The sequence below is a fragment of the Macaca mulatta genome, chromosome 5, assembly GCF_049350105.2.
Source record: "Macaca mulatta isolate MMU2019108-1 chromosome 5, T2T-MMU8v2.0, whole genome shotgun sequence".
Taxonomy (NCBI): domain Eukaryota; kingdom Metazoa; phylum Chordata; class Mammalia; order Primates; family Cercopithecidae; genus Macaca; species Macaca mulatta.
The window spans coordinates 13481797-13499562 of NC_133410.1; the positions used below are offsets into that span (position 1 = coordinate 13481797).

The 17766-nt window shown below is 39.3% G+C and overlaps 1 long non-coding RNA gene across 7 annotated transcripts in view; it reads right to left on the reverse strand.

The window, feature by feature from the left end:
- The window catches only part of LOC144341125 (uncharacterized), a 428038-nt gene that overhangs the window by 54068 nt on the left and 356204 nt on the right, over positions 1-17766 (reverse strand). For 2 of the 7 annotated variants that reach the window (XR_013417773.1, XR_013417771.1), the window contains 2 exons: positions 9816-9933; positions 8861-9458 (listed from right to left, as the gene is read on the reverse strand). The exons of 3 other annotated variants lie outside the window; for them this stretch is intronic. This is a non-coding gene — a long non-coding RNA (uncharacterized LOC144341125). Of the gene's footprint in view, positions 1-8860; positions 9459-9815; positions 9938-11041; positions 11353-17766 lie in introns of those variants that run through there. 2 more of the 7 variants (XR_013417775.1, XR_013417772.1) reach the window with 2 other exon arrangements.

A 17766-nucleotide genomic window follows, 5' to 3' on the forward strand; every position in this document is an offset into this window, starting at 1 on the left:
GGTCATGGCCCATGACTCAGCCTCGGTAAGTCCTGAGAACATGTGCCCATGGTGGCTGGGTTACAGACTAATATTTTACATTTTAGGGAGACAGAAGTTACAGGCAAAGAGACAAACCAACACATGTAAGATATACATTGGTATACATTGACTTGGCTCAGAAAGATAGAACATCTCAAAGGAGAGGGTTGGGTTGGGGGGTGGCTTCCAAGCCATAGATGGGCTCAAAGATTTTCTAATTGGCAATTGGTTGAAAGAGTTAAACTCTGCCTGAAGAGTTGAAGTCAGCTTGAGTTAAGATAAGCGGGGTTGTAGAAGCCAAAGTTCTCGTTATGTATATGAAGCCCATAGGTAGCAGACTTCAGAGATAATAAATGCTTAATGGTTCTTACAGGACCTTGAAAGGTGTCAGACTCTCCAGAAAAGACATAATAGGAGAAGATTCTCCATATAATGCAATTTTCTCACTCAAGAGACAGCTGTATTAGTCCCTTCTCACATTGCCATAAAAAAACTACCCGAGACTGGGTAATTTACAAAAAAAAAAAAAAAAAAAAAAAAAAAAGATTTAATTGGCTCACAGTTCCACAGGCTGTACAGGAGGTATGGCTGGGTAAGCCTCAGAAGACTTACCATCATGGCAGAAGGGTGAAGGGGAAGCAAGCACATCTTTACATGGCAGCAGGAGAGAGAGAGTAAAGGAGGAAGTGCTATACACCTTCAAACAGCCAGATGTCATAAGAACTTCCTCACTATCATGACAACAGAAAGGGGAAAATCGAAGGCTTTGATCCAATCGCTTCCTACCAGATTCCTTCCCCGACACTGGGGATTACAGTTCAGCATGAGATTTGGGTGGGGAGCCAAATCATAACAGCTTTGCTGTGGCATCACAAAATAAGTAAAAATAATATATTTGGGGTTAAACATTTTTATTTCCTTCAGAGCTTGCTCTCTGTAATGTAATGCTGTACCAGAGTCAGTTTGGAAATGGGTGTCTTATTACTATAGTCCGTTTTTCAGTCTTAACATGTTTTAATATTAATGCTGGTCAGTTGTGTCTAAATTCCAAAGGGAGGAGGGCATAATGAGGTGTGTCTGACCTCCTCTTCTCTTCATGACCTGAATTAGTTTTTCAGGTTTCACTGGGATCCCCTTGGCCAAGAGAGGTTCTGTTTAGTCAGTTCTGGGGCTTAGAATTTTATTCTTGGTATACAGCCTGTTTCTGGATAACATTAATATTTGAATTAGAAGACCAAGTAAAGCAAATTGCTGTCCTCCCATGTGAGCACACCTTATCTAAACTTGTCTAACCTATTGAATGCCTAAAAAGAATAAAAGGCTGAGTAAGAAAAAAATTCCCTCTCTCTGCCTGACTCATCTGGGGTATAGTTATTCTCCTGCCTTCTGACTCTAACTCAGACTGTAAGTACCCAGGCTTTTAGTCTTGGACTAGAACTACACCATTTGCTTTTCTGTCTCCAGCTTGCTGACTGCAGATCTGGATTTCTCAGCCTCTGTCATCACATAAACCAAGCCATTAACTAAGACATATGAGTTGATTTTAAGCCCTTTATATTCTATAATCTTTGATTTCTTTTGTTTTAGCAAAAATTTACATAACTTGTACCATGTGCTAGCCACTATAGTGGAGGATGCTGGAATATGACAGTCTTCTCCCCTTAAAGCCCTTGAAGACTAGAAAGGAAGACAGACATAGAAATAGACAATTGCAGTACAGTGTAGTGTGGGCCACAGAAAAGGCAAATCTCCTTTATACTCTCTAGTATAACTCTGGCCTTACCTCTTGGTCTCTGCAGCAGTGTCCATAACTGGCTTCAGACTCCCATTATTAAATTTCTGGTCATGCTTCCTCAGCACAGTCCCCCTCCCCCAGGCTTGGCACACACTTCCAGCCAAGACGTCTTTCCTAATGATATTTCTGGGCTCTTACGCTGATGCAATGACAGCTGTGAAGAATGCTTCATCCCAGAAAGGTCAGGGAACAGCATAAGCCACAGACTAGCAGCCACTTTGCACAAAGCCCATTGCTGAAACACAGATTTTAACCTTTTGGGTTTCTCTAAAGCTGGCTTCAGTTTCTGCACCCTGCCCAAAGCTGGCAGTGCTGAGGGAAAGGCGAAAATGGGAATTATGATGGGGCAGTCCCTATAACAGACTTCTTATCCTGCCCTGCCAACCTCTGCAAATGTTGCACTGGGTGCTTTGGATCTGTGTCTATTGGACAATGAATGTCTGATTAAAAGTGGCACTGCTGCAGCTCACAGTACAACAAATGCATAAAAGTGAAGCATGGATATGCTAACCAATGTCTTCCTTCATGCTGTGGGAACAGACAAAAGGATTCAGCTAGGGGCCCAGCCTATCTAGGCAGACAAATCCCTTTTCTTTTGGCTCTTCCATGAGTGAGTGTTAAATGACTGCTCTGAGGCAGACACTTCAATGGGCATCTGAAGGTAATGAGACTAAATCCACTTTCCTGGGGCTCCCATAGTCTAGTGAAGAAACTGGATGCAACATCAGGTTGCAGGACACCGTGGCCTTCCTCTATGAACAGCCTCTTAGGAAGGCAGTGGGTCAAATGGTTTAGAGAAGAAGGTTTAGGTTTAGGTATATCCATGTTTGAATTCTAATTTCAACACGTACTAGCTTCTCAGTGTAGACAGGGACTTCACCTCACTGAGCTTTAATCTTTCATCTGACAATGGGACAGCAGTGTGTTTACACATTATGGCTATGGGATGATCTGTGGAAAGAGCTGGCACATGGTGTATCCAAGAGGAGGGGCACGTTGCTCTCTTTGTTTCATACCTCCACCGTCCCTGCCCGAGGGTCCTGAGCTGCCCTCTCTATGCCACTCCTGTGCATCATCGCCACATCCGAGACTCTGTTTTGCCCTAAGAATTTCAGATTGTGACTGTCAACAGAAATTAAATCATTTAACCCTCAAATCTCAGTTTCTCATCTGCAAAATGGAAATAATCATATTGAATTGCTATGAATTGAACACTTAATAAGGCAATGGTTGAGAGAGTACTTTGTAAACTACGAAGCCCCCTAAATAGTTGTTCATTACGTGTGTGAAGAGGCCCACAAGAGGGAAGTAAAAGTGTTGAGGGAATTTTCCTGGGTTGTAGGTGCAGCTGCTCTCTCTGGTCTGAGTTATGTATTTTAGGGTTATATTGCATATGTTTTGTTTTAAAAGATGTATTATTTTTTCATAATATGAAAGCAATGCATCCTTGTAATATTGCATTTAAAAACAGTTTATTGCAGCACTACTCACAATAGCAAAGACATGGAATCAACCTAAATGCCCTTCAAGGATAGACTGGATAAAGGAAATGTGGTACATATACACCATAGAATGCTATGCAACCATAAGAAAGAATGAGATCATGTCCTTTACGGGGTCATAGATGGAGCTGGAGGCCATTATCCTTAGCAAACTAACATAGGAACAGAAAACCAAATACCATATATTCTCACTTATACGTGGGAGCTAAATGATGAGAACACATGGACACATAGAGGGGAACAACTCACACTGGGGCCTATCGAAGGGTGGAGGCTGGGAAGAGGGAGAGGATCAGGAAAAATAACTAATGGGTACTAGGCTTAATACCTGGGTGATGAAATAATCTATATGACAAACCCTGTGAAACAAGTTTATCTATGTAACAAACCTGCACATGTATCTCTGAACTTAAAAGTTAAAAAGAGAAAAAAAGGAAAGTTAAGAAAACCAAAGCCTTCTTTTATTCCACTCTACCCATCGCATCCTGTTAACAGCTTTGTGTATTTCCTTCCATAAGCACTGAATGGTTGGGTTTGACCCGGTTTGGTTATCAGGTTGAACAGCACTCTATTTACCTGATTTAGAAAGCCCTGAAACCAGATGAGAGAGAACAGGGGAGAGAAGAGTGAAGTCAATGAAAGGAAGTGGGTAAACAGACAGCTCCTGGTCTTTAGTGCAGTATAACTAATACTTATTTTTGAGCCCTTAATCTGAATATTAAAGGAGAAAGCACCAAGGAGGTGAGTGGTATGTCTTCCTTCCTGATAAAGAAGGTCCCTCCTCTACATGTTGCATCATCTATTGTTAGCTGGGCTCTGGGATAACACAGCTCGTCTCAGCATCAAAAAGTTGAAATGGTCCCTTCAGATTCTTTCTGCATGTCCCGCTTCTATAGTGGAGCAGGCACCATTCTGCATTGCTATGTCTTTCTGCAGGAATGCTTCTTCACACACACACACACATTTATTCCTGAAAATAAAATAGATAATCCACGGCTTGAAGGAGCAATCTGGATCTTTGCACCAACATCCACACCGTCCCACCCCACCCTGTTTCCCTACTCAGGAAGCCCACCCTGCTGTTGAGATATAAATAACTGACTATCCAAACAGTGAGAGAAGAAAGAGAAGATGGTGATTCTAGAGAAAATTCAAAATGGCACTTGCATCGGGCAGCAAGAAAAATAGTCACAGGAGTCATAGAAGAAACCATACTGTTTCCTGCTAAGAGAGCTGAGGGTATGGAGAGTAAATCGGCAACTGTTGATGGATTAATAATGGCAGCATCTTCTAGGAACAGGTGATGGCTCACAGTGGCCATGGAGAGACCCCTGAAAACCCCCACAACCAACACACCTACACATACCTGGGCTTCTACTCTCCATCTTCTATTCAGAGTGAGAGATCAGGATGCTGCACATAATCCACAAAGGAATGAGCTGCGTGTGGTGTTGACCTTGACATATTAGTCATGCATTGTCTCTGCTAATTCATTCTTTCTCTGTTCTTGTATTTTCCTGTTTTTATTTGCTCCTGTTACCCCAGTGTGAGAGAGGAGGGATGAGCAGGCATGTTCTGTGCAACACATATTCCTGATATAGTAGTATCAGGTAATATGATAGTTTCTGAAGCTACTCGCCTGGGAAGTGATCAGCAGGCAAGCCCAAGGAAGTAGTTACATCTACTGCAAGCAATGCTGGGATTCCCTGGACTACAACAGATGACCACACTTTTTATTGATATCTTTAAAAAACAATAACAACCACAGTTTGGAATTCTCCTCTCTCTGGAAGGCTAGCTTCTTATAGTAGGAGGAATAACCACTGCAGAATAAGAAGAGGCATGGATTCTGGGCTAATGCTGCTACTGAGTTAAATGTGAAACAAGTGACCCATTCGTATATCAAGACATTCAGGAAAGCAAGTGAGCTATGGAAAACATTTTTCTTTGAGTGAATGGGTTTAATACACATATTTTTAATGTCCCCCAAATCTACCCCCAACTTGCCACCTCATGTGTGTTCAGGAATGACCCCTCACAGTGTTCAGTGTTGCGCCCAGCATCATCTTACCACCCTACAGTGTCCATTGCTGATGTCCATCGTGGGACCTCTATCCTGCTGAACACAGCTGTTCTGCCCTGGTGATCACTGCTTTATCTCTACCCAGCCCTGAGGCAGAGGGTAAGAGCTCTAATATATCCGCTCATAAAAATATACAGAAGTGACTTCATCTTCCTGGGGCTTTGCCTTTGCCTCCTCCATGCTAAACTACAGAAAATATCAATGGGTAGTATTTATTGAACACTCATTCTGTGCAGGCACTTTCGCAAGCATTTGCAAGTATTAACTCATTTGATCCTTTTCTTAGAGTTGTGTTAAATATTAAGTGAATCAATACATGTAAGTGCTTAGGACATTGCACAGAACGTAGTAAATGCTCGTTTTCTGCTATGACTGCTACTCTAACTACTATAACTTCTTTTGTGGTTTTTGTATTAGCTTACTAGAGCTGGCAGAACAAAGTACCACAGATGGCGTAGCTTAAAGAAACACATGTTCATTTTCTCACAGTTCTGGAGGCTGGAAGGTCCGAGATCGGGATGTTGGTAGGGTTGATTTCTTCTGAGGCCTCTCTGCTTGTAGATGGCTACCCTGTCCTTCCTGTGTCTTTACAGGGTCTTCCCTCTCTGTGCCCAAATTACATCTTCTTATAAGAACATTAGTCATATGGTGTTAGGGCCCACCCCAATGACCTCATATTAACTTAATTTCCTCTTTAAAGACACCATCTCCAAATATGGTAACATGCTGAGGTGATGGAATTTAGGGTTTTAACACAGCAATTTTGTGAGGACACAATTCAGCTCTTAACAGATACAGTATATGCCTTTGCCCATAAGTTCCTACTGCGAAACTCTAGAGATGACTTTACATTAAGATTACGTTGAAAGTTCAGATGGCAAATGATAGATAAAGAAAGGGAATATAGAAAATGACTTAAAACTTAAAAATGGACCGGGCACAGTGGCTCAGACCTGTAATCCCAGCACTTTGGGGGGCTGAGGCAGGTGGATCACCCGAGGTCAGGAATTTGAGACCACCCTGGCCAACATGGCGAACCCTGCCTCTACTAAAAGTACAAAAATATTAGCCAGGTGTGGTGGCAGGTATCTGTAATTCCAGCTTCTCAGGAGGCTAAGGCAAGAGAATCACTTGAATCCAGAAGGTGGAGGTTGCAGTGAGCTGAGATTGCACCACTGCACTCCAGCCTGAGTGACAGAGCAGTGATTCTGTCTCAAAAAAAAAAAAAAAAAAAAAAAAAAAAAAAAAAATCCAAAAAACAAAACAACAACAAAACTTAAAATGACTTATAAACCATGTAGCTATGTTTAACATCCCCAGACCACCTTGAGGAGGTCCCTAAAGACTGACTCCATTTCATCCCTGCAGCCCATTACCTTCTTATCTTTCATCTTCTAGTTAATTGTTACTAATATGTAAGTCTATGAGGCTGCAGAGAAAAAAAAATTGTTTTCTCATAGTGTTTTCTAGTCATCTTCTCCAGTTCTGATTCTTCAACTCAGACTATACAACTTCCCAGAATGATGAAGAGGATGAGTGTCCATTTTCTTCATGAAGGATCCATTTGGATCTTGTTCTTTGGCCCCAACAATGCTATCCTAACAAAACTTAATACATCATTCTGAATTATTCTTTAATTCAACATAACTATCAATGTGAAATATGCTTCTACATGTAGTTCATATTCCATTCCCATCTTTGCAAAATTATTTTATATTACTATTTTTTTATTTTCTACATGTGATTTCTTTTTCTTCAAACCTGTTTTCCTGTCCCTAAAAATGTTTTCAGTCATGCTATTTAACGTTTTTTAGTATTGCTCTTGTTGCTTCAAATGTGGCTGTCATTTTTTGCAGCAGTTTTATATTTCTTATTCATTTTTAAATATCTATTCTCACTTGCTCTTTAACCTGCTATTACATTGTCAGTTTCTTTTTCCTTTAATCTCTAAGATTTATTCTTTGATATATTTTTTAATGAAATTGTTTTCAAATGATTCTGGTGACTGACTCTGCTGTTTTCTAGAGTAATTCTGAGAAGTTTCAGATGTTTTATTTTGCTTACATCCCTTTCATCAACATTATGAATATTTTAATTTCATATTTGATATACATGCTCTTAGTCACTTATTTTCTATTACACATGTTTGAAACGTGTAGAGAACAGTTCCTTCTCAGCCAGTTATTTGCTCTCAGCAAGAGGGAAAGCTGGCAGAAGGCAAAGGGCTGAGAAAGTCAACAGCTTACATTTTGATTAATGGTCTCAGCCATTATTCAAACAATGCCCTTTGCCCTGAGGGCACGCGTTTCCCCAGTTTGAACATTCAAAAGTTTTTAGCGCTCACAGTGAAGTTCTGGAAGTAACAGTTTTTCTCTGTTATCTGATTTCCTACCCTCTTCCAGATTGTCTCTAGGTGGCTACTTCAACAATACTATTGCTAATGAAGTTGGCACGTTTTCTGGCTTCTTTCTGCTTCATTTCGCAAGCTTCTCTGTGGTCTCTTCTATCCATTCAGCCTTCTTATACATCTTTATCTTGCATGCTAATTAAAAGATCATTGGAGGCGTCTTTCCACACTATCGCATTTATTTCAGAGAAATATACTCCTACCCATATGTTTGAAAAGTCTCTCATTGTCCCCCATTTTAACATGCTTTCCTTCAGGTATCATTTGTAGTTTGTGATCTGTAGTTGTGGTTAGTGTCTTGTGCTATTAAACAGGAGATAGTATTCTCATTTTTTATTTTTTTAAAAATTATTTTGAGAAATGTCAAGGAGGAAAGTGGCCACAGATGTCTTTAATTCACCATATTTAATTAGCCCAACCACTCATTCTTACACATAATTCCTTTGTTTTAAAATAACATGACTCTCAAATATGTTTATTTCTATTGAGGTGTTTATGTAATGCCACATTTCTTCCCACCAAGGCACTTAGTCTATTCAAAATGAATGGCTTCATAAATGATAATACTAGACATGAAAAATCAATGGCCACATCTATTTAGAGGAGCATGAAGAGAAGGTGCTATTTTTTTCCTCAGTCTTTCATGGTATAACAAAAACTATAAGCTTAATGAAAGCAGGAGCTTTCTTTTTTTTTTTATTTGCCATAAAACCAGTCCTTAAATTAATGCATGGGACATAGTAAGTTCTTAATAAATTTATGTTGAATTTATGAATGACATCCACGCCTACAGGTCTTTACTGACATCTTAGCTCTACATTGACTGCAAACAACTTCTCAAAGAAAAATAACAAATACACTACTACAATGCACAAGAGAAATTACAAGCTTAGATTAATCTAAAATCACACACACACACACACACACACACACACACACACACACACACACACACACACACAATAAGCCTTTGGTGCAAAGAAGCAACTTGGTTTCCAAAGTCTGAGTTCTGCAAAAAGTATATTCAATGTATATGATGGAAAGGCACACACTTTGTAGTTTTAAGTTTTGGTCTCATTTTCCTTGCCTTATCCTCCCCAAAAGGTGAAAATCTGGCAACTTTTTTTTTTTTTTTAAATAACTAAAAGGCCTATGTTTTTAAAAAATTTTCCTTAAAACAAAGAAATAGTTTGATCCAAGGTTCAACTTAATTTATGTCCAATCAGAGAACAGAGAGTACTTACTACTTTTAGGTAATTATAGGAGATAATTACCTAAATTAATACATGTTTTCAGCTTTTATTTCCAGTAATGTTAAACAAAAAACTTGCAGAGTACATATCTTACCACAAGCATTTTTAAAATAAATAACTGGCTGGGCACAGTGCCTTATGCCTGTAATCCCAGCACTTTGGGAGGCCAAGGCAGGTGGATAACAAGGTCAGGAGTTTCGGACCTGCCTGGCCAATATGGTGAAACCCCGTCTCTACTAAAAATATAAAAATTAGCGGGCGTGATGATGGGCGACTGTAGTCCCAGCTACTCAGGAGGCTGAGGCAGGAGAATAGCTTGAATCAGGGAGGAGAAGGTTATAGTGTGCCGAGATCGCGCCACTGCACTCCAGCCTGGAGGACAAGAGTGAAACTCCGTCTGAAAACAAACAAACACCACAAATAACTGTTGGGGTTGCAGCCATCATAGGTTCTGATGATTGGGGGAATAGTAAATAAACCATGTATGCTACACACCCTGGAATACTGTATAGCACTCAGAAGCAACATGCTGGAGGTATTCATAGCAACATGACTACATTTTCAAAACTTAGTGCCCTGTAAGAAAATGGCAAAAAGGGCTGGACCTGGTGGCTCATGCCTGTAATCCCAGCACTTTGGGAGGCTGAGGCGGGAGGATCACCTGGGGTCAGGAGTTTGAGACCAGCCTGGCCAACATGATGAGACCCTGTCTCTACTAAAAATGCAACAGTTAGCCGGGCATGGTGGTACACACCTATAGTCGCAGTTACTCGGGAGGCTGAGGCAGGAGAATTGCTTGAACCCGGGAGGCAGAGGTTGCAGTGAGCTGAGATCATACCATTGTACTTCAGCCTGGGCAACAGAGTGAGACTCTGTCTTAAAAGGAAAAGAAAAGAAAATGGAAAAAAGAACAAAATAAGGTCTATAGATCACTATCATATAATGTAAGTTAAATGTTAAACATAACAACAACAATATCCACAATCCGTAAGAACCCATACACATGAAAGGACAGAAGTAAAATAAGACTAGAATGGTTGGTTTTGTAAAATAAGGAGATAAGAATAAGAATGGACAACGACGCTCAGCAAACTAACACAGGAACAGAAAACCAAACACTGCATGTTCTCACTCATAAGTGGGAGCTGAACAATGAGAACACATGGACACAGGGAGGGAAACATCACACACTGGGGCCTGTTAGGGTGTGGGGGGCAAGGGGAGGGAGAGCATCAGGACAAATACCTAATACATGCGGGACTTAAAATCTAGATGATGGGTTGATGGGTGCAGCAAACCACCATGGCACATGTATAACTATGTAACAAATCTGCATGTTCTGCACATGTATCCCAGAACTTAAAGTAAAAAAAAAAAAAAAAAAAAAAAACTGGAGAATGATAAAATGTAATAAATAAATATAAATACAGCCAGATTGTATTTATCAATGGAATCAACAATAATCTGAGGAGTATGACAGATTCAACCTAATGCAATGTGAGGTTAAAAAATACATAAATTAATCATAATACACAGGGAGGTATATTATGAAAACTAAAAGGATCAGAGGCTATAAAGAAAGGACTACAATATTTCATAGGAAACGTGATATAGAGGATGATGGAGAATGAAGGGTAAAAAAACCTCAACGATTATACCTATAAAAAGAAAAACAGCTTCCAAGTTATTATTTTATTCACCACGTGTTGTTACATACATTAGAAAGAACTACATGGATGTCTACATTATTCTAAACAAATCTGAAACACTAGGATTGTGAACTGTGAACTGTGTGGGCAGAGGTACAAATACAGTAACGTAGGGGAGTAGATATCAGGACTATCAGCTTTTTCTCTCGGGATGCTAAGGCAAGACTGCAGCCTTGAGGAAGAGGAGGAAAAGCAGAGAAAGCTATCCAGGGCAGGGGTATCTAGGGACCCAGTCACCAGATAACACAGGGAAAGATAAGGAAGGGCTTACCATGGGAGCCAGGTAATGGTGTTGCGGTTTCTCTACACTCATAGGCCCAAAGACAGGCAAGAAATGGGGTAGTTTTTTTTCTTTTCCACATTTCTTTCTAGGTGATAAAAATTCTATTGAATGTAGTAAAATATTTTTTGTTCAAATATTTATTATGAGAGTAATATTTGCTTATTATGCAACATTTTAAAAGCAAAGAAATGCAGAGAGAAGAAAAAACTGTTCATAATCCAGTGAACTATCATTATCATTTCAATATGTTTTTTTTTTCTGGTCTTTTCCGGTATAAACCTACTTTAAAAAGTTATAAAATATGCTTGCATGCTATTTTTTTCTGATTTAACATGATTATTTCAGCATTTTTTCAAGTAACAATTCACTTTTCACAAACATCTATTTTAATATCTAAATAACATTACACTGAAGTAGATAAACAAAATTTACATAACTCTTCTCATTTTATTGTCTTAGGATATTTTTTCTCCTCATAATATAAATTAATGACTATTCTCTGTACTTAGAGATTTATTTTTTCTATATTTCATAATATTTCCTTAGGAGAGATTTCCACAAGTCAAATTGTTAAGAATAAAGATGATAAACATTTTAAGGATATTGACATATGTAGTAAAGTTACTTCTAAGAAAGGCTGGGCCAGTGTATACCATCACCAGCAAAGGATGTAGGTGCCTGAGGACATATTTGAGCAGTTGCTATAATAGGTCAGAAATTCCCAAACTATTTTGTTTATAAAAATCATATGAGCAGCTTGATGAACTCCAGGTTTCAGACACAACTCATATACAACCTGATTCAGTAGATTCATGTTTGCAGCTTTAACAAGTAACCCAATGTGACTAACATAAGAATTACAAAGAATTCATGTTAAAGATACCATTTTGAGATATTACTGGGGAGCCTTTTATGTAGGATTTGTTTCTATAGCTAATGAGATGTTATAAATCCAGAAATCCCCCGTTTTCAATAGAACATGTAAACTTTAAGATTCTGATCACGCTACCTTGTGTTTTACCCTGAACCTGCACAGTTCCTTTTTCCTGGATGAGTCCAAATCAGGTAGCTCTTAATTAAATGCTGACTTCATGGACATAACGTAGAATTTTAAAAGTATTGTTACATTACTAGCTAAGCAAAAATGCTAGTGAAAGTTTGTCAAGCGCCAACATTTTTGGTAGGAGAAAAAAATATCGGCCGGGCGCAGTGGCTCAAGCCTGTAATCCCAGCACTTTGGGAGACCGAGATGGGCGGATCACGAGGTCAGGAGATCGAGACCATCCTGGCTAACATGGTGAAACCCCCTCTTTACTAAAAAATACAAAAAAACTAGCCGGGCGAGGTGGCGGGCGCCTGTAGTCCCAGCTACTGGGGAGGCTGAGGCAGGAGAATGGCGTAAACCCGGGAGGCGGAGCTTGCAGTGAGCTGAGATCCGGCCACTGCACTCCAGCCTCGGCGACAGAGTAAGACTCCGTCTCAAAAAAAAAAAAAAAAAAAAAAAAAAAAAAAAAAAAAAAATTTCAGTAGAAGAAAAAGAAATGACACTTGAAGCATCTGGACTTCAACATGTTCTGCATCTTGGAGGCACTTCTCTCCAGATATGCCTCCCCGTCTCCTCTCCTGGCCCTGTTGAATACCAATACACAGGGATTCCAGGAGCGACTGGGGTATCTGTGTCTAGTGACCTATGTGAGTCTTCCTCCTGTACAGCAGAACGGTTTATTTTCTTCCATTTTCTTAGCAAAGTTGCCCATTTAGTGTCCTTAGCAGCGGCTAGTGGTTGGGAGCTGTCTATGGTCCTGTCTGGATTGAAGCCGGCATACAGAGAATAACAAGCAGGATTAGGAAATGCAGAAGCAGCTCTAAAGTCCTTTGTTCTGGATTTTTGTTATATCCATCTGTTTTCTTGTCTTTCCATCAGCTTAGAGCTATTCTATGGGGTACCCTAATACCAATGAATAATTTTTTTTAATATATAAGCTTATTAGGGTTGGATTTTTATGACTTGCAGGGGGATACTTTTAATTCACTCATCAACACAGTCACACTTGCTTCCAGAGACTGTTGGCCACACCACTGGGCTTTGTGGAAAATGAGAGTAGAGGGTGTTTTGGGTGAAAGCGGGTGTTTGCTGTCGTTAGTAAGCCCTGTGACAGAGTGGAAAGTGCTAAGTTTTTTTGAGTCATACAGGTAGAGATTAAATCCTAATTCTCTTACCTCGTAGTTGTGTGGACTTCAGTGAGTTGTTAACTTCTCTTAGCCTCCATTTCCTTTCTATATAAAATTGGCATATTTTATCTTACATGACTTTACAGTTTTAGTGAGATTTTACGTGCAAGTGCCTACGATGGAGCCCTTGGTATAGCAGGTGCTTCATATAACCCACTCTGGATTGTAGCTCTAGCATCTTTCTTCAAATGATGACTTTGAAGTCTGTATTTCTTCTGCTTCTATACATTTTGCCTTGCCTAGCACCTCTGAAACCAAGCGTTCTTTATTTCTTCCTTTCATAACCAAAACTAGATTTATTGAAGTGAAGGCAGGAATAATCAAGTTTTTAAATTGGCTTTGGAAAATTTTTTTCTAATAATCATTTTCCTAGGGGGTGATTCTCTCTGAAAAGTCAAGTTCACTTATGGATGAGAATGATTATGAGTAATCCCATGAGAAAAAAGATATTGTTTTCTACCACATTTTAATTCTATACAGTTTTCTGTGCATTATCTCATTCAAGCTTCATAACATCCCTGCAAGATAGTTAATGAGAATATTATCATACTAATAAATAGAAGTAGAAACTGAGACTCTCTCACTCATTAATTTTCTCAGAATCAATATTGCTTTCTTGGGCCAGGCACTATCTTAGGTACTGGGAATCGATGAAAAGAATACTAAGTTGTGGTCTGAACCTTCGAAAACCAGGGTGGAAGAGAGAAAAACAAATAGAAAGTATAACTTGGAGTTATGGAGGAGTCAGGGGCACACCTGGGGTTCACATCACCAAGGGCTCACACTGCAGAAGAGTAGGAAAGCCAGATTTGAAATAAATTACTTTGCTTCAGGATCAGAACTAAAACTAAGGATGAAAAGTGATGGTGATGGCTCTTTCTGATATTTAACATTTGTTGTGCCATGGGAGATAGATTTGCTATTGTGTGTTCTGGTTAATCTAATATTCCACATAATTGTGAATTCTGCATACTATATGATAATTAAAGTTTTTAAAAAATCAAATAGAAAAACAATGTAACAAACCACTTTTGGTTCTGGACTTTAGAGATGTTTTTCCAAACATCAATTTGCATCTAATATACGCCAGAAAGTCAGTAAGGTGTAGTGTGGTAATTAAAAGTAAGGGCTGTGAGATCATGCTGCCTGTACTAAAATCCTGGCTCTGTCCCATGCTGGGAAAAACTACTTAACAACTCTGTGCCTTGGTTTTCTCAGTTTAAATGGAGATAGTGATGGTATCTACTTCATAGAATTTTTGTCAGCATAAAGGAGGTAATTAATTCACAGCTTTTGGCATAGTGCCTGGAACATGGAAGACAATCAATAATGTGTTAGTGCTGGAAAAAGTGGTGGTTCATGATGGATAAAAGGGTTCCTAGGGCCCAGCACAAAGTGGTCTTAGGGTTCTGACTGTGCTTCCCTGGAACCTTCCCTAGTCCTGTTATTCCACGGGTTAGGAAGAGTCTCAAAGCCTGGGTTACTGCTCTGTCAGTACAGGCAGAAACAGTAAGATGACAAGGGTGTAGCAATTCCTCCCATTCTCACCATCTTCCTTATGAAATAGGGCTCTCTGGCTGTAAGACTGAGCAGTTAGCCTACCTAATCCTGCAAGTGGGAGCTTCACAGCCTAGCACAGTGGCCCAGATGTGGTTCCAGAGGGTTTCATTACATCCTTATCTCCTTAGGAACAGATAACCAAGCAGCCCATCAAAAAAGTTTTGGAAAACCTTAGTCATTTTAATGAGTAACTTAAGAGTCAATTCATTCACATTAATAGCTCATAGTCATTAATTAGTAGGACCGATTAGCAGACAAATTTAATGACCCAAGATGGAAGAAGTAAAAATTCAGCTTTTTGAGTTAGGTATTTTTTAAATGACTCATGTCTATTACACAAAGAAAAAGAGTCTTAACCCCTGGAAAAAATTAATTATGCATTACTAATCTCCTTTGTCAATATCAATTTCCTAATTTAATGCTGTTTACATTATTGAACACTTCATGAAGGCTAGGAGTGCAAAGTCTACTCATGGAAAGCTTTCCCACCATGATTATCTCAGAGTACTCAAGACCACATAAATCTGCTTGAGCCTTAATTATCAAGCCAATGGCAATTAGAGATACTTCAGAATGTTATTTTTTTTGGGTTCAATTTATTTATCTTTCATAGGGACAAAAATAAATGTTAGTTTTTTTTTAGATGGAGTCTCACTCTGTTGCCAGGCTGGAGTGCGGTGGTGCCATCTCAGGTAAAGTCAAAGGCCACTTAGCTGGTTAGTGACTGTGCTGGGACTTGCCTACCACCAAAACTTCTGCTCCTTTTACACTATGGCTTAATTCCCTGCTGCATGTGTTGTGTCCTGGTGCCTAAGACATTGCCTAGAAAATGGCAGGCACTCAACAAACATCTGTCAAGTGGACAATGTACAGCACCCACACCAGCTTCATCCTCCATTTGTTGTCACTAGTTCTCTCACTGGAACATCTGGTCAACCCTGCTCAACTGTCCACATTTGCTCTGTTTCTGCATCAGTCTTAAACAGATAAAGAAAAGGTCCTTAATCTCAGCCCTATCAACTGATAAGGGTTGGATATTTCTTCTCACAAAAACAAAGATTCGTCTATCACAGAAAAGGATTCTAGAAACCTATAAAACCCCAGAATTGTAGTGTTTCAAATTCATTTCCCTGTGGGACACTCAAAACAAAATTCATGCTTCCTCTCTGGTTTTCCTTTCCAAAGAGGCATACCATGTGCTCTGAAGTGCTCTTACACATGACAACCACAAAAATAATTGACATCAACTGGGCCTGAGTTTGCATTCTGGTTCTCCACTTGGGGCTAATTAGTGTGAGCAAAGACATCAAATTTTTGGAATGTTTTTCCCACCTTTTTTTTTTTTTTTTTTTTTTGAGACAGAGTCTTGCTCTGTTGCCAGGCTAGAGTGCGGTGGTGCAATCTCAGTTCACTGCAACCTCCGCCTCCCGGGTTCAAGTGATTCTCCTGCCTCAGCCTCCTGAGTAGCTGGGACTACAGGACTACAGGTGTGTGCCACCACGCCCAGCTAAATTCTGTGTTTTTAGTAGAGATGGGGTTTCACCATGTTGGCCAGGATGGTCTCAATCTCTTGACCTGTGATTCACCAGCCTTGGTCTCCCAAAGTGCTGGGATTACGGGCGTGAGACACTATACCTGGCCTACATTTATTTTTCTAATTTAACTGTTTACATTACATCTATTTGTAACTATAATGCTCAATTTTTTAAATTTTGTTTTTGTTGGCAGATATATAGCATTCTCTTTGCTGGAAAACATACCATGGCACTTTGATTTTCAATCAAAATAATCTCCCTTTTCTTGAAAAACAAGTAAAAATAGCACTTTTCCTTGATATTCATGGCTTTATCAGTAGTATAAGCTTGTATGTTTTTCCTTCCTGATAAAATATTTATGACGGGGAAAGATACCCTTATCTATGAAATTATATATTATAATTCAGCAAATACTTTATCTTCTGGAACATGAGTTTAATTGGCATATTTAGGCTTGGGCAATTCTTGCTAGATTAATTCAGATTAAGATCTCCAAGGTTTTGCTTTTATGCCAATCTCTTGAAGGAAAAAAAAAAAAATCTGTTCTAACTTCTCCCAAAGTGTTTTGACTTTCTGCAAGCTGTATAACAATGGTTTTATTCAAATTGATGCAAATTTGAAAAGCCCTTGACATTTTCCCTTAACCAGGCATTAAAAAAAAATTGCAAGCAGCAGGTGCTGGGTTTTATGCAACCAGCCATCAAATGAGCTTCCTATTTTATTTTTCTTAAGTTTCCAGCAAACTCTGAACTCACTTTACAGTTTAGGGAAATAGGCCATTGATTCAGCCACACATAAAACCAACTGAGTTTTTGCCCTGAAGTAGTGTTTGGCAGATGTTTCTGTGGTGATTTGAGGAGCATCCTAAAGCAGATTGTCAAGGACACTCTGGAATAACAGCTGCTATAAATCAAATTCTTCCCTCTTCTTCCCTCTCCTGCTCAACTTCATCTATTAACTGTAAAATAATGACAACTGAAACTCTTCAACGAGTACCAGGAGTACTACAAGGACTTGCATTTACTGCAAAGCCTGTAAAACTCCAATCTAGTGTTTAATAAGGTGGGAGGAGGAGAGGGGGGAGAATTCCCACGAAGTTAGAAGTTTATGGAATTCATTACTGGAAAGTTTCACTGTGTGAAGTTTATAGACTTGTGATTTGATGCCTGCTAACTTTAAGCTCCTGGTGCTTCTTGTTATTGTATTTGGTGGTTTGCTTTGTGATATGGTTGGAATGTTTATCCCCTCTAAAACTCATGTTGAAATTTAATTTCCATTGTAACAGTATTAAGAAGTGAGATTTTAAGAGGTAATTAGCTCATCAGGGCTCTGCTTTCCTGGGTGGGATTGGCAACTTTATAAAAGGGCTAGTTTCGTCCACCCTCG